Below are 24054 nucleotides of genomic sequence, written 5' to 3' on the forward strand. Positions count from 1 at the left end.
AAGTTTTAAATAAGCTATGTGGGGCAGCTAGATGTCACAGGTGATAGAGCAAGGCCCTGGAGTCAGAAGGACCTGAGTTCATATCCAACTCAGACACTTAAGTGACCCTGAGCAAATCACTTAACCCCACTGCCTTGCAAAATAAATAAATTAATGAATGAATGAATAAATAAAACAAACAAACAAACAAACAAATAAATAAATAAATAAATGGGCTATGTGACTCTAGTTCACAATAGCATGTACTAAAATCAAAAAGAGTTAATGGAAAAGAATAGCCGAATAGTATATTAAGGGAAAAATGTAAGTTGTATAGTCTGAGTAATTTAAGTTTTCAGACACTTGGGAAGAGAATTAAGGATTGCTTGGAAAAAATGAAAAGGCATAGAGAAGGTTGGGGTCTTGAACCTTTTGTTAAGTATGGAAGTTGGTTAGAGCTTGTAGACAATAAGGATGAATAGGTTTGACTTGTATAAGTAAAAGGATTGATTTTGGGATTTTGGGAGCTTTGTGAGATGAATTTAAAATCAGTGTAAGAAAGAAAAAAAAAGGTATAGAAAGTTAAAAGTTCAAATGGAGATATGAATATAAGATTAAGGTAATCTGGAAATTGCATTACACTGCCATTTTTTGCATTACCTGTCAGTGACTTAATTGGAAAGTAATAAACCCCATAATATGAAATGTTTGATATGAAAGCAATTGCTAGGTAAATGTTAATTGTTTCTTCAAATTCAAATTTCTAATTGTTTCTTCTATAACATGATAATCTTTTGTACAAAGTAATCTGAAAATACAAGTAACCTGAATTAAGGGGTCTGTAAATGTTTTATGGCTATTCCAGAATCATAGAAGGAAAAAGAATTAATGGATATGCTGTAATAGTTAGGGACAGAATGGCCTTGATAGAGAGGCTGGGAGACTGCTAAAACCATTATCAGCCCAGACTTGTGAGTTATATGCTCTTAATCAAGCTTTAAAATTGCTAATAAGTGGGGGGAGGTAATATTTACACAGATTCAAAATGTGCTTGGGGTATATAGTTCATGTATCTGGAAAAACTTAGGGTAGTGAGGAATGATAAACAGTAAAGGTAAAGAATTAGTACACACTTCCTCCAAGTCCCAGAACATAAAATGCTCTAATATTAAGAAATGTTGGTCAGTGAGGATAAAAAGCTCTTATAAGTTAAGAGCACTGAGAAGTTAGAATTGCACTAATAAAGATAAGAAAAATTTACAAACTATCTGAAAAGACAATTTACGGTTATCTGGGATAAGAGTTTTGGAATTTATAAGATTATTAAGAGAAGTTTAAAGAAAATCTTACAACCATAAAAAGGGATTTTTGGAAACATCTGTCTTAAGAATTTTTCTGGGTTGCAAAATTCTAGGAGAATAAAGGAAATATACATGAATTTGAAATTTGTTATGAATAATTTGTAAATTTTGTATAAGAACAGATTCAAACTAAACTTTCTTTTTGTGTTACACAAAAATTACTATACAAAATTGTGTTACAATAACAAATAATGAATTGAGATTTAAGTTATCACATTTATAAAGATTTGTTACGAGAAAGCTAGAGAATACCGTGACAACAGGTTTTTATCTCTCAAGGTCTTTTTGGCCCACAGAGTTGGTGAAAGGCTTTGATTTTTCACCTCATGTTTATGAAAGGGAATATGTATATAGAAGACCAAAACAGCTTATTTAATATGTTATTTAAGAAGAAGAAATTATGTTTATATTGTAACACTGGCATGGGTAAAAGGTTTACAATGAGTTTTTTGTTAAAGTGAAGTATGTATATCAGCATGACAGTAAGTCAAACTGTAATAGCTCTAGAATTTTGTGGTCTAATGATGGAAACATAAGTCTAAGTCAATGTGTTAAGTAGTTCCTTTACTAGAAGACAAGATCTTAAGTCATCCAAATTGGAGATTGGAATGAACTCTGCAGATACAAAAAGATGTTGAGACCCCGGATGAGTTCATCTTTCTCTATTGAGTTTATGTGTATGTATGAGTTGTTTGATCAAGGGGTTCCAAGAAAAATATGGGTCCCAAGTGGACAAGAAGAGAAAATAGAACCTGAGGGGGGGAGAGTGTGGGAAGACTTCAGATGTTTTCTCTCTCTCTCTCTCTCTCTCTCTCTCTCTCTCTATATATATATATATATATATATACACACACACATATATATGTGTGTGTATGTATATACACACACACCCACACACGTGTATATTTATTTATGTATGGATGGATGTATATATGTATATTAAGAAATAAGAGGAGACTGAGTGGAATATTCCCAGTAAAACTCTCACAGGATTAATATTCCTAATGAAGAGTTCTCTCAGGGTTAAGAAATATTAAGAAAAATAAATTATTATTATTAATAATAATAATAATATTGGGTTATTCTTAAAAAGACCTTGCATTCCCCAAGACAAGCTCATGAGTCACCTGCTTTATGATAAGACTATTTTTTGCAAACTGGGAGGACAGGCTAACCATAGACATTATTGCTTTAAGACAGTGATAAAGGTCCCAAGTTACTTCACCCATCAGGTGGGAAAAATATTATAAAATATTTCATTTTTTTCTGTTTGTTGCTGGGATAGATTTTCCATGAAAAAGATTGTGTCTCCAGAGATTCAGCCAATGAGTTAAAGAAGGTAGTTAGGGAGGGGTACCTGTGTTAGGACCTATATAATCTTGCTTGATTGTTCTTTGGGTGCAGCTCTTTGATCATGAGTCTGCCCTTCTCTAAAGAAAAGCAAATAAAAACTTCCTTTTGCTCAAACTAGTCTCTGAAAATTTTCTTTAGTGTTTTTTTATAGTATTTTTATCCCACACAATCTGTTTGCTTACTGTCTTGGAGAGATGGGAGAAAAAAGAAGAAAACTTAATTTTTTTAAGTGTTAAAAACTTATTCTCACATGTAATTGAAAAAAATAATTTTTAAGTTTGCATGGATACTTAGGTTATAAGAAATTTTTAAAGACTGAGTCAAAAAAAAGTAAAATATTTATACAAGTCTGATAAGAAATAAAGACTAAAACTAGATAACAGCAAAATTTGAAAATGTTTTATGTGACCAAAGATAAGTTATTCTGTAGGAACTTGAGGGATAAAATCTGCTTATAAAAGATTTTAAAATTCCTAATTTGGTACTTTACTTCCTCTCACCTCAGAGGAAAAAATAACACTGGAATGTTTCACTGAGTATTCTGCTAATATCATTCCTAAACTATTTGGAACTTATAAAGTTGCTTTGGGGAGGATAAGGTAAGAGACTATTTTGAGGGTATAATTGAATTTGAAAAATCACACTCCCAGAAGATGAAAAAACAAAAGCTCAACTGGGAGAGGGAAGAAAAAGGTTTACCTAGTCAGCATCTAACCACACTCTAGCTTCCTGGATACTCTCTCCTCTGGGTTTTCTATTACACTGTTCTTTTTTGGTTTTCCTTTTTTACCTTCTCTGTGAGATATTTCATTTTCTACCTGTAACTATGGGTATATTCCAAGGTTCTACCTCTCCTGGGATCCTCTCCTCCCTATTATCTCATTAGCTCCCATGGGTTCAGGTTCAATGCTCATCTCTGCAAATTTCTCCCACATGTCAAACTGAGCTTTTCCAAAAGAGATTCCTTATCTTTCCCCACCAAACCCACTCTTCTTTCTAGCTCCTCTATGTCCCTGTCAAATATATTCTCCCTCTGGAGAATCCCATCATTTCTGAATTACTCCTTACCTTTGCCTGATAGATTCTTGGTCTTCCTCCTCAAAAACTGAACTCAGATGCCACCTTTCATTTAAGGCCTTTCTGACAGTCTGAGCTTTTAAGTGTTCTCCTCTGCCATTCCAAAAAATTACCTTGTAATTGCTTTCCATTTATTTTATTTTTCATCATGTGTACATGTTGTTTCCTCTGATAGAAGGTAAGCTCTTGAGGGCAAAAACTATTTTATTTTCGTCTGTTTCCCCTACCCAGAAGCAAAACCTCCCTGTCACCTGTCACTCATCTTTCTTTCTTCATACTTCACACTTATTCCATTTCCCAATATGATCCATTTGTCCTTCAAAATGTTTCATTTGGTCTTTCATTCTGTTTTTCTTGCACAAAGCTAGATCTCATCATCTCACACCTGGATTAATCTTTTAATTAATGTTCTTGATTCCAATCTTAATTTCAATTAGTACTTTATACAGTGCTTTGCACTTTTTAAATTTAATTAAAGTTTTTAAACTTGGGAGTCTCTTGGCTTTAAACTGCTACACTTCCTCCCATATCATGAAGGTACCACCTCGCATCATCAATCAACAGCATGTGAATTTAATTTAATTTAAATTTTTAAAGTAGGTGTTAAAATTTTATTTAAAAATAAAATCCTTTCATTCAATTCCAAATCTCTCCCTATCCCTCTACCCCCTCACTCACCCAGGAAGAAGGCAAAAAAAACAAAACCCAATACATGTATGGACAGACATGAAAAAAAAGTTTTTGTATTAACTAAGTTTCCACCACAATCATCACCATCATCCCCCCCCAAAAAAAGCAAGAAAGAAAAAACATGTTTCAGTCTGCAATGAGCTCCCCGGTACTCTATCTGGAGGTGGACCGTAAGTTTCATTATAAATCCTTTGGAACTATGATGAACTGATAAGAGTTACTAAAATCTTTCATAGTTGATTATCTTCACAAAATTGTTACCGTGTAGACTATTCTGCTCACTCCACTTTGCATCAATCAATCCATATGTGTCTTCCCAAGTTTCTCTGAAACTATACCTTTTATCACTATACCTATTATCAGCATAATACTAGAGGCATCATTTTCATATACAAATTTCTTTTGTTCGGTCATTCCTCAATTGAAGGTTATCCTCCCCTCCTCAGTTTCTAATTATTTTCCATTGCAAAAAGGGCTGCTATAAATATGGTTTCTTTCTTTCTTTGATCTCTTTGGGGCATAATCCTATCAATATTGTAATACACTTTTCAAAGTATTTTGAAAGGCATTAATCTTATCACTTACTCAAAAACTTTTAGTAGCTCCCTTCTTGTTATAGTATCAAATCACTTCAGGCCTGATTGTCAAGATTCTCTATAGAATGGTTCCACCTATACAACCTTAGTTTCCATGATTCCTCTAATACACACTGATTCTAACCAGACTAGCCCTTTTCAGTGTCATCAAGACTATACCTGGGTTAATTCAGTCGCACAGATTCATCTAAAATGATGCTCAGATCTTCTCTGGTGTTCAACAAAACTTTTTACTTAACTGAAATTAAAATTTCTCTACTCTAATTTTCCTGCCTAACTTATTTCAATATCCTAAGAGAGTCAATTAACCAGGATATAAAATGAGAAGCAAAATACTAATTCATTTCACCATCCTATGAAGAACAATAAAAAATGATCAGTACTACATAGGAGCTTCAGTAATTTTCACTAAGTAAATAATAGCAGGAATGAAATTCAGTAAAAATGCTTTCAAAACAGTTAACATGATCAAATATATGAAAAAAAATCAAACCTCTGAATGGTTCTATTTGTTTTTCTCAATTGATATAGTATCTCTTTCTCAAGTCCAGAATTTACAGGCTCCATATCAAATTAACATATATTTTGAGTTTTTACATAATAATATATATTCTGGTTGTATGACTATATCATTATATTTAAAGGAGCTATTGTTCTTTGTGTAATCAAACACTAACATATATCTCAGCTCTGAAAAAGTAAGTAGTACATTAAAAATACATTTCCATAAAGGCAAAATTACTACTTGTTGGCTACGAATCTGATAAACGCCAAAAAAGTCCAATTTTGATGATATGTATGATCCTGAATTTCCAGACCAAGAAAGAAACATAATCTCTGGTAGGTCCTAACAAAAATAAGAAGATAAAATACTGCTCTTATTACTGTTAAACTCATAGACTTTTTTAAACCTGTAACTGGAATCATAACTGACATTTTTATTGTAATTTAAAATTTGCAAATAATTTTGAAAAGATTTTATGAAGTAGGTATTATTTAAGTTTAAGCATCCTAAGGTAAAGAATTGTTTTTTCATTTTGGTCTTATATTACCAGAAACTAGCACTGTATTGCATAGATATTTAAGGAAAGATTGTTAAATTTCATTTTTAAAATGAAAAGGAAATTAATGTTCAAAAAGTGAAGTAATTTGCCTTTCCTAACTGCAGGTCCAACCATGTCAGACCCTCTACTCAATAAACTCCAGTGGCTTCCTATTTCCTCCAAAAATCAAATACTACTATTAGTCTTTTGATATCAAAGAGGATCACTCCACCCAAGTAAGTGACTGGTGATGTGAGTTGCACAATTATGTTTATTTTAGTGAGAAATATGCTGTGCAAAACATCCTTTTTTCACCTGCTTTTACCAGAACCTTAGCACTCCATGGCCTGATTAATAGGAAATAGAACTACTGGAGATGATTTGGCTGCTGTGGGAGTCTTTTGGCCTTAAACTGCTACACTTCTTGCCACATCAGGAAGGCACCACTGTGCATCATCAATCACCAGCATTTGATATCTGGTGAAATAATGCAACAACCCAAAATATCCTAACTAATTGAGATTAGTCTCAATGGACTTTGCTTTCAGACCTGCTCATACCTGACTGGCAACAGTTTTAAAATCAGGACATCACCTTGCCATTCATAGGAGCAAATGATATATTTAGAAATTTATATTTACATATGTATACAGATATATACAAATACTTACACATATACACACACATATATTCAATATTCCAGGATCAAATACAAAATGCTCTGCTAGGCATTCAAAGTCCTTTATACTTTAGTCTGCTCCTGAGGTAGCTAGGTTGCGTATGGATAAAGCACCAGCCCTGGAGTCAGGAGTACCTGGGTTCAAATCAGGTCTCAGACACTTAATAATTGCCTAGCTGTGTGGCCTTGGGCATGCCACTTAACCCTATTTGCCTTGCCAAAAAAAAATACTAAAAAAAAAAAAAATACAACTTTAGTCTGCTCCAATCTTTCCAGCCTTCTTATACCTTACTCCTCAAACTTGTACTCTTTGATTCAGTGATCCTGGTCTCCTGGCTGTTCCAGGAACAAGACATTCCATCTATCTGCTCAGGGTGTTTTTTCCTAGCTGTCCCCCATGACTGTAACAATCTCCCTCTTCTGCTCTGACTACAGACCTCCCTGGCTTTCTTTAAATCTCAATAAAAACCCACCTTCTACAAGAAGCCTTGACCAATCACTCTTCATTTCATTGCCTTCTGTTAATTATCTCCTATTCCTTTATTGGGGAACTAGGTTGCCAAGTAGATGGAGCACTGGCCTTGGAGTCAGGAGGACGCGAGTTCAAATCTGACCTCAGACACTTGACACTTACTAGCTGTGTGACCTTGGGCAAGTCACTTAACTCTGGTGGTCTCACATCTCGGGTATCTCCTGTCATCCTGATTCATATCTGGCCACTCACCTACCTGGTGTCATGGTCCTCCTCTTCAAGAACATTGGACAAACCTCAACATCATTTCCTTTTTGTAAATGTTTATTGTTCTATAATCTCCCCCATTAGACTGTAAGATCATTGAGGGCAGGGACTATATTCTGAGAATTTAGCAGAGTACCTGGCACCCAGTAAGTACTTAATAAATGTTAAGTGACTGATTGACTGTGATCACATAAAGAGCTACTGAAGTTTTAGAGTCAGAATTTGAACTCAGGTATTCCTGACTCAAGCTCTAACACTATATCCTATACTGCGCATCCAAATCCATCTGAAGATTGCATAATACAAAAGAAGTGTTACTTCATAACTGTTATACATTATACATTAACTAGTATCATGAGAAAATCAGGTAAAACTTATAGACAATGGAAATTACTATAGCAATTTTAATAATTCACACCTTAAGATTCTCCAGGAAATTTGATTCTTTAAAAAAAAATTCAAACACATTACTGTACATTAAGCACACCGAAGACTCTGAAATAGATGAAATTACAATTCATTAAGTCAAGAGACTAGGATCCTCAGCCTGACTGCAATAAACTATGATTTTAGGGCATATCACGAATTTCTTGGGTCTCAAGTTTCCTCAGTTAAAAAACAGAGGAGGTTAGGTTGAACATTAAATCATGTCGAAGGTCTCTTCTAAAAGTTTATAATCTAGGTAGGACATTCTAAAAATATAGCTATTATAAAAATAAAAATGAATTGTTAAAAACTAATTTGTAAATCATAAATTCCTGTGAAATCTGTTTCCGAAAAAAAAATCTATGTGTTTCCATAATCAACAGTTCCTCAAAGTATATTAATAGTCAAACTGATAAAACAATGCTTAACTACCAAATACCAAGTTATCAAACAAATCTTTCATTATTCTTACTTAATTTGGACTTCAGTGAATTGATAAAAGTTGATAAAAAAAAAAACCTGATTTAAAACCCATCCAGAATTCTAAAAGATCAATTTCAGGACTGAAAGAAAGACTGAGCACATTATGATAAGTTAAGTTAATTTAGAAATGGTAATCGCTATATTTATCCTTAAAGATTAAAACTATAATCTTGAGTTACATAGTCAAAAACAGGCAGACCAACAGAGCACACACCATCCAAAACAATTCTTCCTCAGACTGCCAGCTGCAGCTTCTGGATAATCTTCAACAAGTGAAGCAGTAAGTAGCACACCCAAAGCACTGGCCAAAAATCTGCAAATATAAGACCTTGTGCCACAATAACATTCAAGTAGAAAGTATAAGAGAGATAGAACAAAGATAATTTAGTTATGAAATTAAACATTCAAATCCATTGTTTTAAGTTCCATTTTATTTGCAGCTGTCTCATGACTTTATAGTATACATCACATACCATGTATCTGATAATATCCTGCTTACACACCCCAAATTCAGTCTTTTTAAAAAAAATCACATTTTTGTAACCAAGAAATGGAGTAACAAAAAAATTCTAAATTATGCTTTTCTTAGATAAATGATTGCTACACTTGGTTCAAAAAACAAGAAAGGGTATCTATCCAATTCTCATAAAAGATGTCATGAAATACTAAAAAAAAAAAAAAAAACCCTAAAAAAATTAACTTATACACTTTAATAAAATAGACATATACCAAACAACACTTTTAGGAACACAAAGTGTCATAAAGTTAAATAAAATAGAACAGTGGAACATCAACTCCAAAACAAGGGGTGAATGGGGTGGGTGGTGTAGTGCTTAGAGATTAAGGAAATCTTAAATTCATGAACAAAAGAGGCTTATAGAGACAAAGCAGTAAATCTTCATCATTAAGGAGTACAACTGAATTTTCTATCTTACACTGAAAATAGGATCAATAACAATTAATACTACAATAAAAATTGATCAGTTTTCCGTAATTCAAAAACTGATATTATATTTGTCATAATCTGGCCCTTTGTTTTTCTTTCTTCCCTGTGTTCATGAGGACCTAAGTAATAATAACTATTAGTTAAATAGTTCTTTAAGGTTTGTGAAGTGTTTACAAACATTATCTCCCTTTATCTTCACAATAACCTGGTGAAGTACAACTATTATTATTATCTCATTTTACAGGAGAAAACTGAGGTACAAAAGTTAAGACTTAAAAGAAATCAAGATCAGCCAGTTATCTAGATGAGAATCAAATCCAGGTCTCTCTTCATTCCAACTTTAGCTCTCTTTTCCACTACAGTAGGGGGAAAGCTTTAGGAAATGAAGGTAAAGCTCAACTTGGTGAAGAGTAACAGTTCTGGTTAATAGTTTAGCTAAAGGTGGCACTAAAATGAGATCTAGTGAGTAACCTTATATTTTTACTTAGCGACAATCCTGTCCATTATTATTAATGTAAACTCAAGTATAGAGGGGATTATATTATTTAATCTGATAAACAAATGGAATAGTGTTCATTAAAACTCAATAATGGGGGAAAGTCTGTTAATACAGGTGGAGAACTGCTCTGGGAGCCAGAAAGAGGTAGGTTCTGACATACTAGTCTTTCAATTCAGAGCAATGTGACTCTATTGCTCTCTAATGCTCCTAGCAGCTCTTTCAAGTCTCAGACTATTAAATGCAGAGCAAGTTTTAGGGTACATTGGTGAAGTTAATTTCTTAATAAAGAATCCCGGATACAAATAAAATTACTGATCTGGTCAAAATAGAGGGGAAAGAACAGAAAGAATATAATTAATACTTTCTAATCTATTCAAATATTGTATGTCTAGGTTAAGTAAGGGATTGTGAACTACAATAAAAGAGTAAATGGATCAAGTTAACTCCATTTGAGACATCTGGGGATCATTCCTTTAAAAATCTATTAATCACCACAAAACTAAGCAAATGAGATTAATCCAGACACACTTTATGAGAAGCAAAATATTCACCACTCATAATAAAGATCCATTCAATCAACAAGAATATATTAAATATTATGAGCAAGTACTTGACTAACTTCTGGGAATAGGAAAAAAAGCAAAAAAAAAACAAAAAAAAACCTATAATACCTTCCCTCAAGAAGAGTAGACTAACATGTGAGACAAATAGGTACATACACAATATAATCAGAAATAATTGGGCAAGTGAAGCAACTCAGGACTGTCACACACTATCACACTGGTAAGACTTACATGATGGATTTATTCCTAGAATACATGAATTGCATTTATGATTCTGCCACTATCTACATATGTTGATCTTAGCACTGTTAAAAGTTGCACCTCTCAGGGGCGGCTAGGTGGTGCAATGGATAGAGCACTGGCCTTGGAGTCAGAAGTACCTGAATTCAAATCTGACCTCAGATACTTAATAATTACCTAGCCAGGTGGCCTTGGGCAGGCCACTTAACCCCATTGCCTTGCAAAAACTAAAAGACTTCTTGGGGCGGCTAGGTGGCTCAGTGGATAAAGCACCAGCCCTGGAGTCACGAGTGCCTGGGTTCAAAACTTGTCTCAGACACTTAATAATTACCTAGCTGTGTGGCCTTGGGCAAGCCACTTAACCCCATTTGCCTTGAAAAAACATAAAAAAAAAAATCTGAAAAGGAAAGTCATTATTGATTGAAGGATCCAGGAGAGGTGGTCTGCATAAAGGGAGCTTTGAGTTACAATTCAGACAGAACAGATGTGAAATCAGAGTAGTAGGTACAGTGCAAAGGACATTGGATTTGGAGTTCTAGGGAATGAGTTCAACCTTGCTTACCTGTGTGACCTTAGGTAAATTACACAAACTCAAAAGGGCTTCAACTTCCTCATCTGAAAGAGGAGAGGGAGGGGAGTGGATTCAATCACCTCTAAGATCCTTTCCAAATCTAGGAATCTTTAAGAGAAAAACTGGGGAGTGCACCCCCCCCCCAGCAACAAAATGTCACAGTGAATAGAGCACCAATCCAGCCTCAGACACTCGATATTTAATAGCTGAGAGATCCTGGGCAAGTAAATTAACCCCATTTTCCCACAAAAAAAAAAAAGAGAAAAGCTGGGATTCACCAACTGAACAGACTGGGAAAAGGTAACTCCTACCTCCATCTTGGCAAAGTCTCTTCCTGTGGAGCTGAACATACTCCTGAAGAGTGACTGCTACCTTATTTCTCTCCCATCTGTCCTCAAATAGGATAGTGGCATTGCTATCCTTCCCATTTAATTTTCCTCACAAGGTCATTTGCTAAGAGTCAGATACGGTTTCAAAGAAAGGGTGCTGAGGAACACACAAGTTCAACGTGGCAGTTACTTACTAGCTGCATAACCTTGAGCAAAAACCACAACCTTCCTAGCCTTGGATTTCCTCATCTGTAAAAGGATGGGTTTGGATTAGACAACAGCTAAAATTTCCTTCCAGGCCTAAAATTCTGACGTGTTGATGCATTCTGTCAGGATGGCTGACTCTCTTCAGACCTCTATTTGTTTCCACAACAGCCATTTTCTACTTTCTACTTCATTATTTCCCAGAGGTGTGAGGTTGGTTTCCAGAAGTAAACTACAACTATAGCTGTGAACTGTATAGTTAGTTTGTGTTGCCATGAAAAACAAGAACAATCTAGACTACAGAGGACCAATTATGAGGCACACCCCCACACACACACACATACAGGGGCTGAGTAAGACACATGCTGTCACATGCAATCAATGTGTTGGTGTTACAAGAGCTTTCTATTAGGAGGGCCTGTACATCTAATGTTTAAAATAACAGCGAGGTTAAAAAAAAATCATTAATAAAACATTTTTAAAAAACAATGATAGTGAGAGCTTTCCTGCTAAAGAGATTCCACAGGCAAATTAAGAAAGTAGAAGCAGATTTCAAAAGGCAGATATAAATGCACCCACATTCAAGGAAGAAAAACTGGGTAAAACAGGGTGAATCAAGGAAACTTTCAAGCATGACACTTTTAGTGCTTGTCTCAAAACCAACCCACTGAAATCACCCCCTTGAGAATCCCCTTGGATTGTGTTGTGGTCCTTGTTCTGACCTAGATTACACTTCCAGTCATTTCTTCCCTCTTACCCTACAACAACTGGGCATCTCTGACTTGGCTTCATCCTCCCTACTCACAACTTTTTGGCTCCATGTCCCCTACCCCATACTCCAAAAAAACCATGAAGTCATTACGGAACCTGCTCAGCAGCACTCATTAAAAGAAAATGGGGATGGGCAGCTAGGTGTCCCAGTGGATAAAGCACCGGCCTTGGAGGTGCGAGTACCTGGGTTCAAATCCAGTCTCAGACACTTAATAATTACCTAGCTGTGTGGCCTTGGGCAAGCCACTTACCCCATTTGCCTTGCAAAAACCTAAAAAAAAAAAAAAAAAAATGGGGAGGGAGGGTTAGAATTTTTCACATGGGCACCCCTACTGAAAAAAAGCTAAAATTACACTTAAGAATGTTTAATTTAATGCAGATGATCAGTAGCAAGCATATTTACAGGCCAACAGAAAGCAAAGATTTCTTTTTAATATTTTGGGCCACAATTACATTACTTATTTTCCTTAAGTTTTACCTCTGATTTAAAACAAAAATCCAAATTATGGAATATTTAAAACTTCTACATCAATTTCTCAGAGTCCTACCAACAAGTAGAATGGGGCAAGTGTTACTGAAAATTATGGTTTATTGATTTGAGTAAATGGAATTAAATAGGAAATATGTTTAATTAACAAAAAGGTTAACAAAAACCTTTAACTGAGATCTATCCTTTTTGGATGTGATATTGATCAACTCAGTCTCAAAATGCATTACATGTTGGGTCCCCTTATCGATATAGCTGACATTACATAATATTTTACTTGGAATTTTACATTTCAAACATAAGTAAACTGATAAATTCAAAGCCAAAAACAAAAGACATGGACAGGTTGGGGGGGAGGGAAAAATCTCTGAAACAGATGGCATTTCATCTTTTCCTTGAGTCCAGTTTGAACACAATCCCAATAATGTCAAAGTCAAAATTCAATTCTGTATTTTAAGAAATAATATGCAAACTATAAAATGATATAGCTCAAATATTCATTTCCTACCTTAATTTCTTTTTTTATTGTTGTTGTTGTTGTTGTTGTTGTTGTTGTTGTTGTTTTAGGTTTTTGCAAGGCAATGGGGTTAAGTGGCTTGCCCAAGGCCACACAGCTAGGTAATTATTAAGTGTCTGAGGACCAGATTTGAACCCAGGTACTCCTGGCTCCAGGGCCGGTGCTTTATCCACAGCGCCACCTAGCCACCCCCCACCTTAATTTCTCAAGAATGTCATATTAGGCAGAAATCATCAAACAGAAGTTTGGGCAATTTTTCCTATCATAATCTATAATTTCAAAATTTTTTTAAGAAAATTGACTTTCTCATATTTAAGATAATTAAAGCTTTTCTACTAAGATCAGGAATTCTAAACTTTATGACATCTTTCATATCTCAGTATAATAATAATAATATTCTTTATTAGAGAAGAAATCTTTGCTTAATAGCAATATCCTTAAAATAAAATGGCAAGATCAAGAGGAAAAAGTCCTCATTTTGTGACAAGGGAAAAAACCCCCAAAATTCAGAAAATTTTAAAACATTTGTCCACCAACTACCAATGGTACACAAATTATGGCTGAATATTTTTTAATGAGTTTATCTCTTTCTTTCTAAAATTAAAAAAATATTTAGGAGAGACTGACAGCAGAAAAGTCCCATGCTTACCAAAATTATCCATACTGAAGTATCAAAAAAACTAGCAACAGTTTTTTGACTTCATGACTAGCAAACAACTGAATAAATTGTGGTATATGAATTTAACAAATGACAAACATGAATAAATCAAAAAAACCTGGGAAACTGGTATGAAGTAAGGCAGGGGAAAACATCAGCAGAATACAACTAACTACAATACTGTAAATGAGAACAACACTAAAGCACAACACAATTCAGATCAAATACAGCAACTAATGCTGGTTTCAGATGACTGATATTAGAACCTACTTCCTTCCTGTCTAAAAAAGAGCTGATGGGCTATAGGTGCTTAAAGTTACATTCTATCTCCCAGCTGTTTGGGAAGGTTTGACTTAATTAAGTTTAGAGGTATGTTCTGCTTCTTTGGGTTTTGGTTTGTTTTTATTTTTTGTTTTTTTTTTGTGGGGAAGGGGTAGTAGGAAGTATTTGTAGTATTTGTAGTATTACACCAAAATGGTACAAAATATATCAAAATATATCAAAAAGTAAGTAAAATGCCTTCTAAGATTTATTGTCATAACTCAGTGCTGAAGCAGAAATTCCTTATTTTGGGGGGTACTATTCAATGTCAAATTTTGGTATACTATTAAATGTCCAATCTTCAATTTGTACATTTGACAATGAAATATCTCTCAGAATAGACAATGACTTCCCAGGATATTTTTTGGTGAAATGGAAAAGTTTAAAACAACAACAACAAAAAAGCCCTTACCCCTTTCTGTAGAAACTGCAAACAATTTTTAGTAGTCTAACTATTTAGTGTATTTACTGTAACTATCTACTGTAGTAGTAGTAGTCTAACTATTTACTAACTATTTACCTTTCCTCCTATACAAACTTTTACAGTCATGAGATAGGAATCTGACCAAAAAAAGGTGACCTCAACTACCAAAGTTAACAAAGCACTATCATAAGGCCTCTGATAAAATAAAAAATTTTAATGTGTTTTTCCCCTCAATATATGCTTTAGGAGAAATTCCGATGTAATATAATATTAGCATTAAAAGATTAAAAAATTGTAGTCATCTTTAAAAGATCCTATAGCAATGGCCTTACCATACAACAACAGTGATGGGAATAATTTACTTTGGTATGCAGTTATGCCTCTGTTATATCATTTACATAATACATCTGATTTGCACAACAGTAGAGCCAAGCAATTGGTTCAAGGAACTGTGTTTACATGTACTTCCTTTATTTCTGACACTAAGTATGCCACCTAAACAGCAAAGTATCCTTCAAACTCCTCTCAAATCTTCAGAGACATAAAATAAAAACAATACTTGACATTCTCTTAAATGTGGGCTAGTCCCTTCAAATGACAGTTGAACAAAAATGTAGAATTGAGATTTTCTTGTGGTTTTCTCAAAACACAACAGATGACAAATCTCAAAACAATAAATGAACTGTCTTATAGTTTGCCTTTTGATCAAGTCATTTGATGTTACAAATTATCTCAAAGCCAGCTGATTACTTTCCCTTGAAAAGCCCTACTCTTTATTAAGTTACTGAGAATGAATTCATTCCAAATGCAAAAACATAGTGTTTCTTTCAGTCTGCTAATAAAATAAATAAGCTAAAATAGTGACTCCGTTTCGTTTTGTTTTTACAGTAATACACTTTCAAGAATTCAAAGCAAGTTTTGCTGATAATGTGATCATCTTTTACACATAAAATCCTACGAGTAAAAAAGATGATTTAGTAGTTAAATTAGAGATAACTAGGGCTTAAAATATATCCTGTTCATCAACAGATACAACTCTGAATTCCAAGATTTATGCAATATATGACTCCTAACTAAATTTGTTCCTATTATAAGTGCACAAAGCAAAAAAAAAAAAAAATCTAAGAAAAATTTTATTTTATCCTTTATGGCGATGCATACATTTCACCTCAATACTAAGAAGATTTAGGGAGCCACCAACTCTTCAAATCTGTGCTATTTAAAATTAATGATCAAAATCTGGGAACCACTCACCATGATGGACACACATTCTTTGGAAGGTTACTTGGATCCAGCACCCCTCTTAACTAGCCTCCAAATTCCCTCCATCTTTCAATTGTATCTCCAAGACCTCTCCATCGCTCAACTGTGGGGCTGTGAGGAGGAGGAGGAGGAGGAGGTCGTTTTCTGTCTCACAATCTGATAAGACTAAGAAGATTCAGCGGCACCAAGTCCTGAGAGTTGTGAATTCTCACCTCTCATCTATTCTGAGACACCTATCACCATAGTGCCTAGCTGTTCAGTCACCGATTCGAACACAAATGACGAGGATCCTTCTGCTCCATCTAAACTGGGGCAGGCGGCCTCCCCGGCGGGAGGAAGGGCTGGGGGAGGCCTGCCTGAGCAAGCCCGGGCAGCCCTCGCAAGCCCTCGGCCCTCCGGCGCCCCCAGGACGGCGCATCACCGGCGGCGGCCAGAGCCGGGCCAGGGCGCCGCCGACCCGGTCCCTTTCCCCGGCAACAGTTCCCAAAGAGCGCAGGAGTCCCCCGGGAGCCCGCCGCCCCGGGACGCCGCGCCGCGCGGGGCGAAGGGCGGCTCCCCGCCCGGCCCCGCCGCGCCCACCCCGGAGGAAGTCCCGTCGCGGCCCGGCCCGGGCGGGGTGACAGCGCCGGGGCCCCCGAGGGACGCCGGCCCGGGCCCGCACACACACGCGCGCACACGCAGACACACACACACACACACACACACACACACACGCAGACACACACACACCACACACACACACACACGCACACGCACACACACGCGCGCGCGCGCAGGGAGGCCTCCGGCCCCGGCCCTGCCCGGGCTCCCGCGCCAACTCAGCCCTCCCGCCCGGCCCGACCCCGGACACGTCGCTCCGCTCGCCAGACCCCCGGGCTCACGGGAGCCGCAGCAGCTACCTGGATCCGGCCGCGCTGGCGCCTCCAGGTGCGGCGGGCGCGGTCCCCTGCCGCCGGCGCCGAGCCGCTCCTCTCCCCGCCGGCCGCGGCTCCCTCTCTCTTTCCCAGGAGCGGGAGGGTGGAGGGGTGCGGGAGGGGAGGGGGAGGGGGAGGCGGGGAGCAGAGGGGCGGCAGGAGGCGAACCGGAACCACTAGGGCCGGCCCCGCCCTCAGCCCGAAACCAGCCGGCACCCTGACCTCCGATAGGACCAGCCGGGCGAAGGCGAGGAGGGTTAGGCCGAACCGCTTCCGGGTGATCCCCGCACCGGTCTTCCCTAGCAACCGCGTGGGGTTGCTAAGCGGAAGTGCCTCCGAAACCCTGACTCCCCACCCCCAGGCTTTCTCCTCGGAGAGTTCGGGGAAGGTCCGCTCGGTAGGCGGGCTCCCTCCTTCCGCTGCCCCAGCTCCGGCGGCTCTCGCTCGGCCTCCCCGGCCCATCCCACCCAGACTCGGGGCTGCACCTCCCGGCGGCGGCCCGCACCCCTCCAAGAGTCTCTGCGCGCGATCGAGCGAGGCTCTGCCTCGGCCGGGCGCTCCGCCGTGCTTCAACCCCAGCAAAAGCAACATAAAACCGCCGCCTCGACTTCCCGAAGGCTGGACATCGATCCTCCTTCGCGTCGCCCCCTTTTCCCCCTCCCCGGCTGGGAAAGGGAAACGGATTTTGTTAGAATCTTCATCTACCTGCTCTTGGTCAGAAAGCCGCATACCATTATTTTCCCCCCTCTAACCTTTTGAAGCAAACTTGAAGAAAAAAAGAAAGGAACGGAGGCGGCTAGGTGGCGCAGCGGATGGAGCGCGGCCCTGGAGTCAGGAGGGCCTGAGTTCAAATCAGTCATGACCCAGCTGTGTGGCCTTGGGCGAGCCGCTTAACCCCATTGCCTTGCAAAAACTAAAAAAGAAAAAAAAAGAAAGGAATGAATAAACAGGTATCCGAAGAAGGAAATAGAGATAAGTTTAAGGGGCATACTCAATCTTGGAGCGATGCCAACAGTATACCCAGGCCTGAAATTCCAACGGCACCTACCCTGCCCACTCTTATGCCTTTGCAGAGCCGGTCTGCTACCCATGCCTTGAAAAGCACTTCCTTTCCTCACTTCTGCTGCTCCACAGTTCGGCGGCTAGGGCCCAATGCCCAAATAGCCTGCATTTACCTTAGATTTACTGTGTAGCTGAATTGGTGTGGTTTCCTTATGGGTCTGTAAATCTAATTGAAATGCCAGATCCAATCAAAAAGCTTGTGTCTTTGTTTGTGTGTGTGTGTGTGTGTGTGTGTGTGTGTGTGTGTGTATGAAAACATCTATAGATAGATGTATGTCTGTATAAATTATAGACGCATATGCATGCATAAATATAAACTGGATTTATATAAACTATGTATATGCATATAAACGATGTATATGCGTACATATATAAGAATATCTATATATATATATCTTTATACAAACATATTTAGACCACTTAATATTCTCAACAAAAGTAGTCTGTGTATATGTTAACGTTCTGTATAAATGTGTCTGTACATATGTGAATTGTGTTTATATGTATACAGACATACACATATGTCTGCTGGCACATCCTTTCTTCTTTCTTTCCCTTTTTTCTTAATTCTTTTCCCTTCTTTTCTTTTCTTCTTATAATTGGGGCTGTTTTGCCCAAAAGCATAGTAAGATTTCTTGGGGGTTTACTGGCTCCAGATCATTCTGGTTCTCTTTGATTGGCCAGCAGTGGGTCTCAGGCTAAGCTCACTTGGTCATTGTTTGCATCCTGATTGGTTCAGAGTGAATGCATTGTTTTGAACGAAAATCCAGATTGATTTTTTTTTAGAGGGGGGGTTATGGGGCTAAGTTTCTTTTCTTTCTTTCTTGCCTTAATCACTAAGAAACCCTGAAGGTCTTACCCTCCTAGATTGATTTTTTTTTTTTGGAAAGGGTCATTCTTGGCCTTTTTTCCTCATCCCTTTCCTAATTAACCTTTAATGGAGATTATCTCAGTCAAACGTGACCTGGGGGAAAAAAACCTGGCTTTAAAATGCCAAGGCCTCCCACTGAATCCAGAGCTGTCTCCAGTCCTGATCCATATATGACCACTGGACGCAGATGACTCTGAAGGAAAAAATGAAACTGGTGATTTTTCCCAGCATCCCTCACTTAAATGCAGTTCACTTGCATGTCATGGTCTCACCTCTCTAATGTCATGGTCTTCTTTAAGAATGAAGGACATAAATCAATCATTGATCATCAACATACATTTCTGTGCATAGTTTCCCAAATAAAATGCAAGCTCTTCTAAGAGAGACTTTTTTGATTTGTCCTATTTTTCCATTACCTAGAGCAGATCCAAGTACCTAGTAATCACTTATTAAACAATTGTTAATTCAAATAGGAGATTTGTAAATATAAGGGTCTTTTAGAATAAATTCTGCATAAAATGAAACTAAATATCTTTAGGAAGAAGAATAGAGTATTGGAAAATTATTTTTTCACTTAATCTACTGCACCCTTAGAAATGCATATCCAAATCTCTAACTTCCAGGCTATAATAGAAGTCTGCACATAGCAGTATTCATCCTTATATATCATTTCCTGGATTTCTTTTGCATTAATCTATGGGTAAAAGTATTTTCATCATCAGACACTATTTTTTGTTTAATCATGTTAACCTATCATAGGGTTTCAAATTGGACTCAGAGTCATCCTACCTCACTTTAGGAGAGAAAAAAAATGAGTCTATAGGAATTCTGGGTAAGTTAAAAGAACAGCAGGATTATTGTCTTATCGTACCCATGAGTCATTTAACTGACTCACTGTAGACTATAAGACTACAGGAAGACATATAATAATTGGCACCAAATGCTAAACCTTGGAAATCTTTAGGAAAGAACTTCAGTTGCTTTTCTTTTCTTTCTTTTTTTTTTTTTTTTGGCAAAGCAGTAGGATTAAGTGATTTGCCCAGGATCACACAGCTAGGTAATAAGTGTCTGAGGTCAATTTTGAACTCAGGTCCTCCTGTCTCCAGGGCCAATATTCTGTCCACTGCGCCACCTAGCTGCCCAGGAAAGCAGAACTATGTCAGTGCTAACACATTTATACTTAGATTTCCTTTCCCTGACACTTGCAAAAATTCATGTTCCATATGAAAAGTAACAATAGCATATGCTCTAAATATTAATCTAATGCTTTTTGTTTGTGCTATATGTATCTAGGTGAAAGTGATGAATTAATGGAGATTTTTTTAGTGCTAACAATTTCAAACAAAAATTTGGCACAGTTGTCTTAAATGTCAGTGCAATCAATCACCCAGCAAATATTTATTATTAAACATTTAACTACATCCTAGTTGCTGGGAATACAAAGAAAAAGTCTGATAAAAATTTCTATCTTCAAGGAGTTTACATTCTATGACAACAAATGTATTTATTTTTATATATGTGTATATTTTCAAAAGTTAGTTATAAAAAGCAACTAAATACATGGAGTTTGGAAGGAAGACTTCTAGAAGTTGGATGGTATCAGGAAAAGCTTAGAAGATGATGCTTAATCTTCAAGACTTTAACTTCAAAATTTCAGCAACATATATACATACTAAAATTGGTATGATAAAATTGGAGATTAGCATGGCCTGTATAAGGATGACACACAAATTTGTAACAAAATTCCTCTGGAGCAACAAAAGCAAGGATACCTTCTACCAAGAGAAGATCAAAATGGATACAGGATTTAAACATAAAAGACAATATTATAAGCAAACTAGGAGATCAAGGAATAGTTTACTTATTACATCCATGGAAAGAGAAGCAGTTTATGACCAAGGAAGAGATGGAGAACATCATTATAAACAAATGATAATTTTGATTACATTAAATTATAAGGCTTTTGCACAATACCACTACTGGGTCTGTACCCTGAAGAGATTATGAAAAAGGGTAAAAACATCACTTGGACAAAAATATTCATAACAGGGCAGCTAGGTGGCCCTGGAGTCAGGACTACCTGGGTTCAAATTCGGTCTCAGATACTTAATTACCTAGCTGTGTGGCCTTGGGCAAACCACTTAACCCCATTTGCCTTGCAAAAAAAAAACTAAAAAAAATAAAAATATTCATAACAGTCCTGTTTGTGGTGGTAAAGAATTGGAAATTGAGTGAATGTCCATCAATTGGGAAATGGCTTAATAAACTATGGTGTATGTATATCTGTCATGGAACGCTATTGTTCTATAAGAAACCAGGAAGGATGGGAATTCAGTGAAACCTAGGATTTTCATGAACTGATACTGAGTGAGATGAGCATAACCAGAAGAACATGGTACACCCTAACAGCAACATGGGGGTGATGATCAAGTTTAATGAACTTGCTCATTCCTTCAGTGCAACTATCAAGCACAATTTGGAGATATCTGTGATGGAGAATGCCATCTGTATTCAGAATTGTGGAGTTTGAACAAAGACCAAAGACTTTTCATTTAAAAAAAAAAGTTACATAATCTTGCTCCTATAATTTATTTTTTCCTTAAGGATATGATTTCTCTTTCAACACATTCAATTTAGATCAATGTATAGCATAGAAACAATGTAAAGACTAACAGCCTTCTGTGGGGGATGGTAGAGGGAAGTGAGATTTGGGGGAAAATTGTAAAATTCAAAAATTCATTTTAAACATTAAAAAAAATAGCAAGGGAACTGATGAAATAAAATGTAAAAGAAGGTGACCTAGCTCTACCTGATCTAAAACTATACCATAAAGTGGGATTTATCAAAACTGCCTGGAACTGGTTAAGAAATAGAGTAATGTATCAGTAGATTAGGATAAGTTCAAAAGAAACCGCAGTAAATGACTATGGCAATCTGTTGACAAACCCAAAGACATCAGTTTCTGGAATAAGAACTCACTATTTGACAAAAATTGTTGGGGAAACTGGAAAATAGTATGGCAAAAACTAGGCAGAGATCCAAATCTCATACCCTATACCAAAATAAGGTCAAAATGGGTACAGGATTTAGATATAAAAGGTGACATCATAGATAAATTAATATACCAAGAAATAATCTATCAGATCTATGGAAAGGGGACAAATTTACGACCAAACAAAAAGAGTATAAACTGCAAAATGAATGATTTTGACTATATTAAAGTTTTTGCACTGATAAAATCAATATTGCCAAAATTAGAAGGAAAGCAGAAAACTGGGAAGCAATCTTCACAACCAGGAGTTCTGATAAAGGTCTCATTTCTAAATATAGAATTTCATCAAATTTATAAGGTAAGTCATTTCCTAGTTGATAAATGGTCAAAGGATATAGTTTTCAAATGAAGTTAAAGCTATATATATAATCATATGGGAAAATGCTCCAAATCATTGATTAGAGAAATGAAAAAAAACAATTATGAGGTATCACCTCACACCTATCAGATTGGCTAAGATGACAAAAAGGGAAAATGATCAATGCTGCAAAGTTGTGAGAGGATTTGGACATTAAGGCATTGCTGGTGGAGCCGTGAACTGATCCAACCATTCTGGAAAGCAATATGGAACTATGCCCAAAGAGCAATAATACTATTCGTTCCCTTTGACCCAGCAATTCCAATTCTAGGACTATATCCAGAAGAAATCTTAAGAAATGGGAAAAGTCTCACATGTTCCAAAATATTCATAGCAAGTCTTTCTGTAGTGGCAAAGAATTGGAAATTGAGGGGATGCCCATCAATTGGGGAATGACCAAAGTGTTTGAATACTATGAAATACTTTTGTTCTATAAGAAACTATAAATGGTCAGACTCTACAGAAACATGAATGACTTAATGGGATCTGATGATGAGGGGAAGGAGCAGAACCAAGAGAACAATGTACACATTACCAAGAACATTGTGAAATGATCAACCTTGATGGAAACACCTCCTCTTAGCAAGCAGTTCAGAAAGCTAGGACTACCCTATAGATCGGCTATGGACAATGGTATCCTCATCCAGAGGAAAAAAAAAAAAAAAACCCAGAAAAACAAAAACCCCTTCAGAATCTGATGAACACTTATGAAAATTATCTCTTATGTTTCTCTTTCCCTTAATCCTAATTCCTCATACCGAAAATAACTAACCTGTAAACATGTTTATCAAAAATATGTAGGTACAATGTTAGCCTGACTCTTCTCTGCTGAGAGGAGGGGGTTGGGAAGGGAGGGTGGAAAGAAATTTTGTAGCTTAAAAATACACATATGCATATGGATGAATGTTAAAAAAATAGATGAACTTTAGAAAAAAAAACAACGTCTTGAAGAGACACTAAGGCAGAGATAGACAAGGAGAGCATTCCAGGAACAATGGAATATCATTGCAAAGAAATGGTTAACAAGGAGCATGATCAGTGAATATGATGCAAATAAACAAGAAAAAGCTTGTAAGCCTGGTGAATAAAGAACTGGTCTTGAAGCCAGGAAGACCAGCATTCAAATCCCACCTCTGTTATATAATGGTTGTTTGACCTAGGATGAGTCATTTAACTGCTTATTATTCTATACAACTCTCTAAGCCTGTAAGGTGCAAAGAAAGTACTGACTTGCATTGGTTTGGTAATTTTTTTTTCACCTGAGAATTGCCTAGATCAAAGAATTGCCTAGACCAAAAAAATTACAAGTCCACTTCCTTATCCCTAAAGTAGAAAATGTTCTTTTAAGATTACAAGAAAGATCTCCAAAATGGAACCCATAATCTTCGTCACAAAACCAGATCCTTCTTTGAACATCTTTTTCTATTAGTAGTACTACCATCTTGCCTTTCCTCTAATTGGAAATATTAAGTCATTTCTGACTTTCTATTTTCCTTCATTTTCTTTATTTTTCTTTTTTTTGGTTTTTGAAAGGCAATTGGGGGGGGAGTGGTTAGATGGTGCAGTGGATAGAGCACC

The 24054-nt window shown here is 36.9% G+C and overlaps 1 protein-coding gene across 9 annotated transcripts in view; it reads right to left on the bottom strand.

The window, feature by feature from the left end:
• CSNK1G1 (casein kinase 1 gamma 1) overlaps nt 1–17340 on the bottom strand; it is a 248682-nt gene extending 231342 nt beyond the window's left edge. For 2 of the 9 annotated variants that reach the window (XM_074234377.1, XM_074234373.1), the window contains exon 1: nt 17119–17340. The gene's annotated coding sequence lies outside the window, so the exon portion shown is untranslated. Of the gene's footprint in view, nt 1–11556; nt 16567–17118 lie in introns of those variants that run through there. The other 7 variants (XM_074234378.1, XM_074234374.1, XM_074234376.1 and 4 more) reach the window with 4 other exon arrangements.
• Between the last annotated feature and the right edge of the window lie 6714 nt (nt 17341–24054).

This window comes from Macrotis lagotis, chromosome 4 (genome assembly GCF_037893015.1).
Source record: "Macrotis lagotis isolate mMagLag1 chromosome 4, bilby.v1.9.chrom.fasta, whole genome shotgun sequence".
Classification (NCBI taxonomy): Eukaryota; Metazoa; Chordata; class Mammalia; order Peramelemorphia; family Peramelidae; genus Macrotis; species Macrotis lagotis.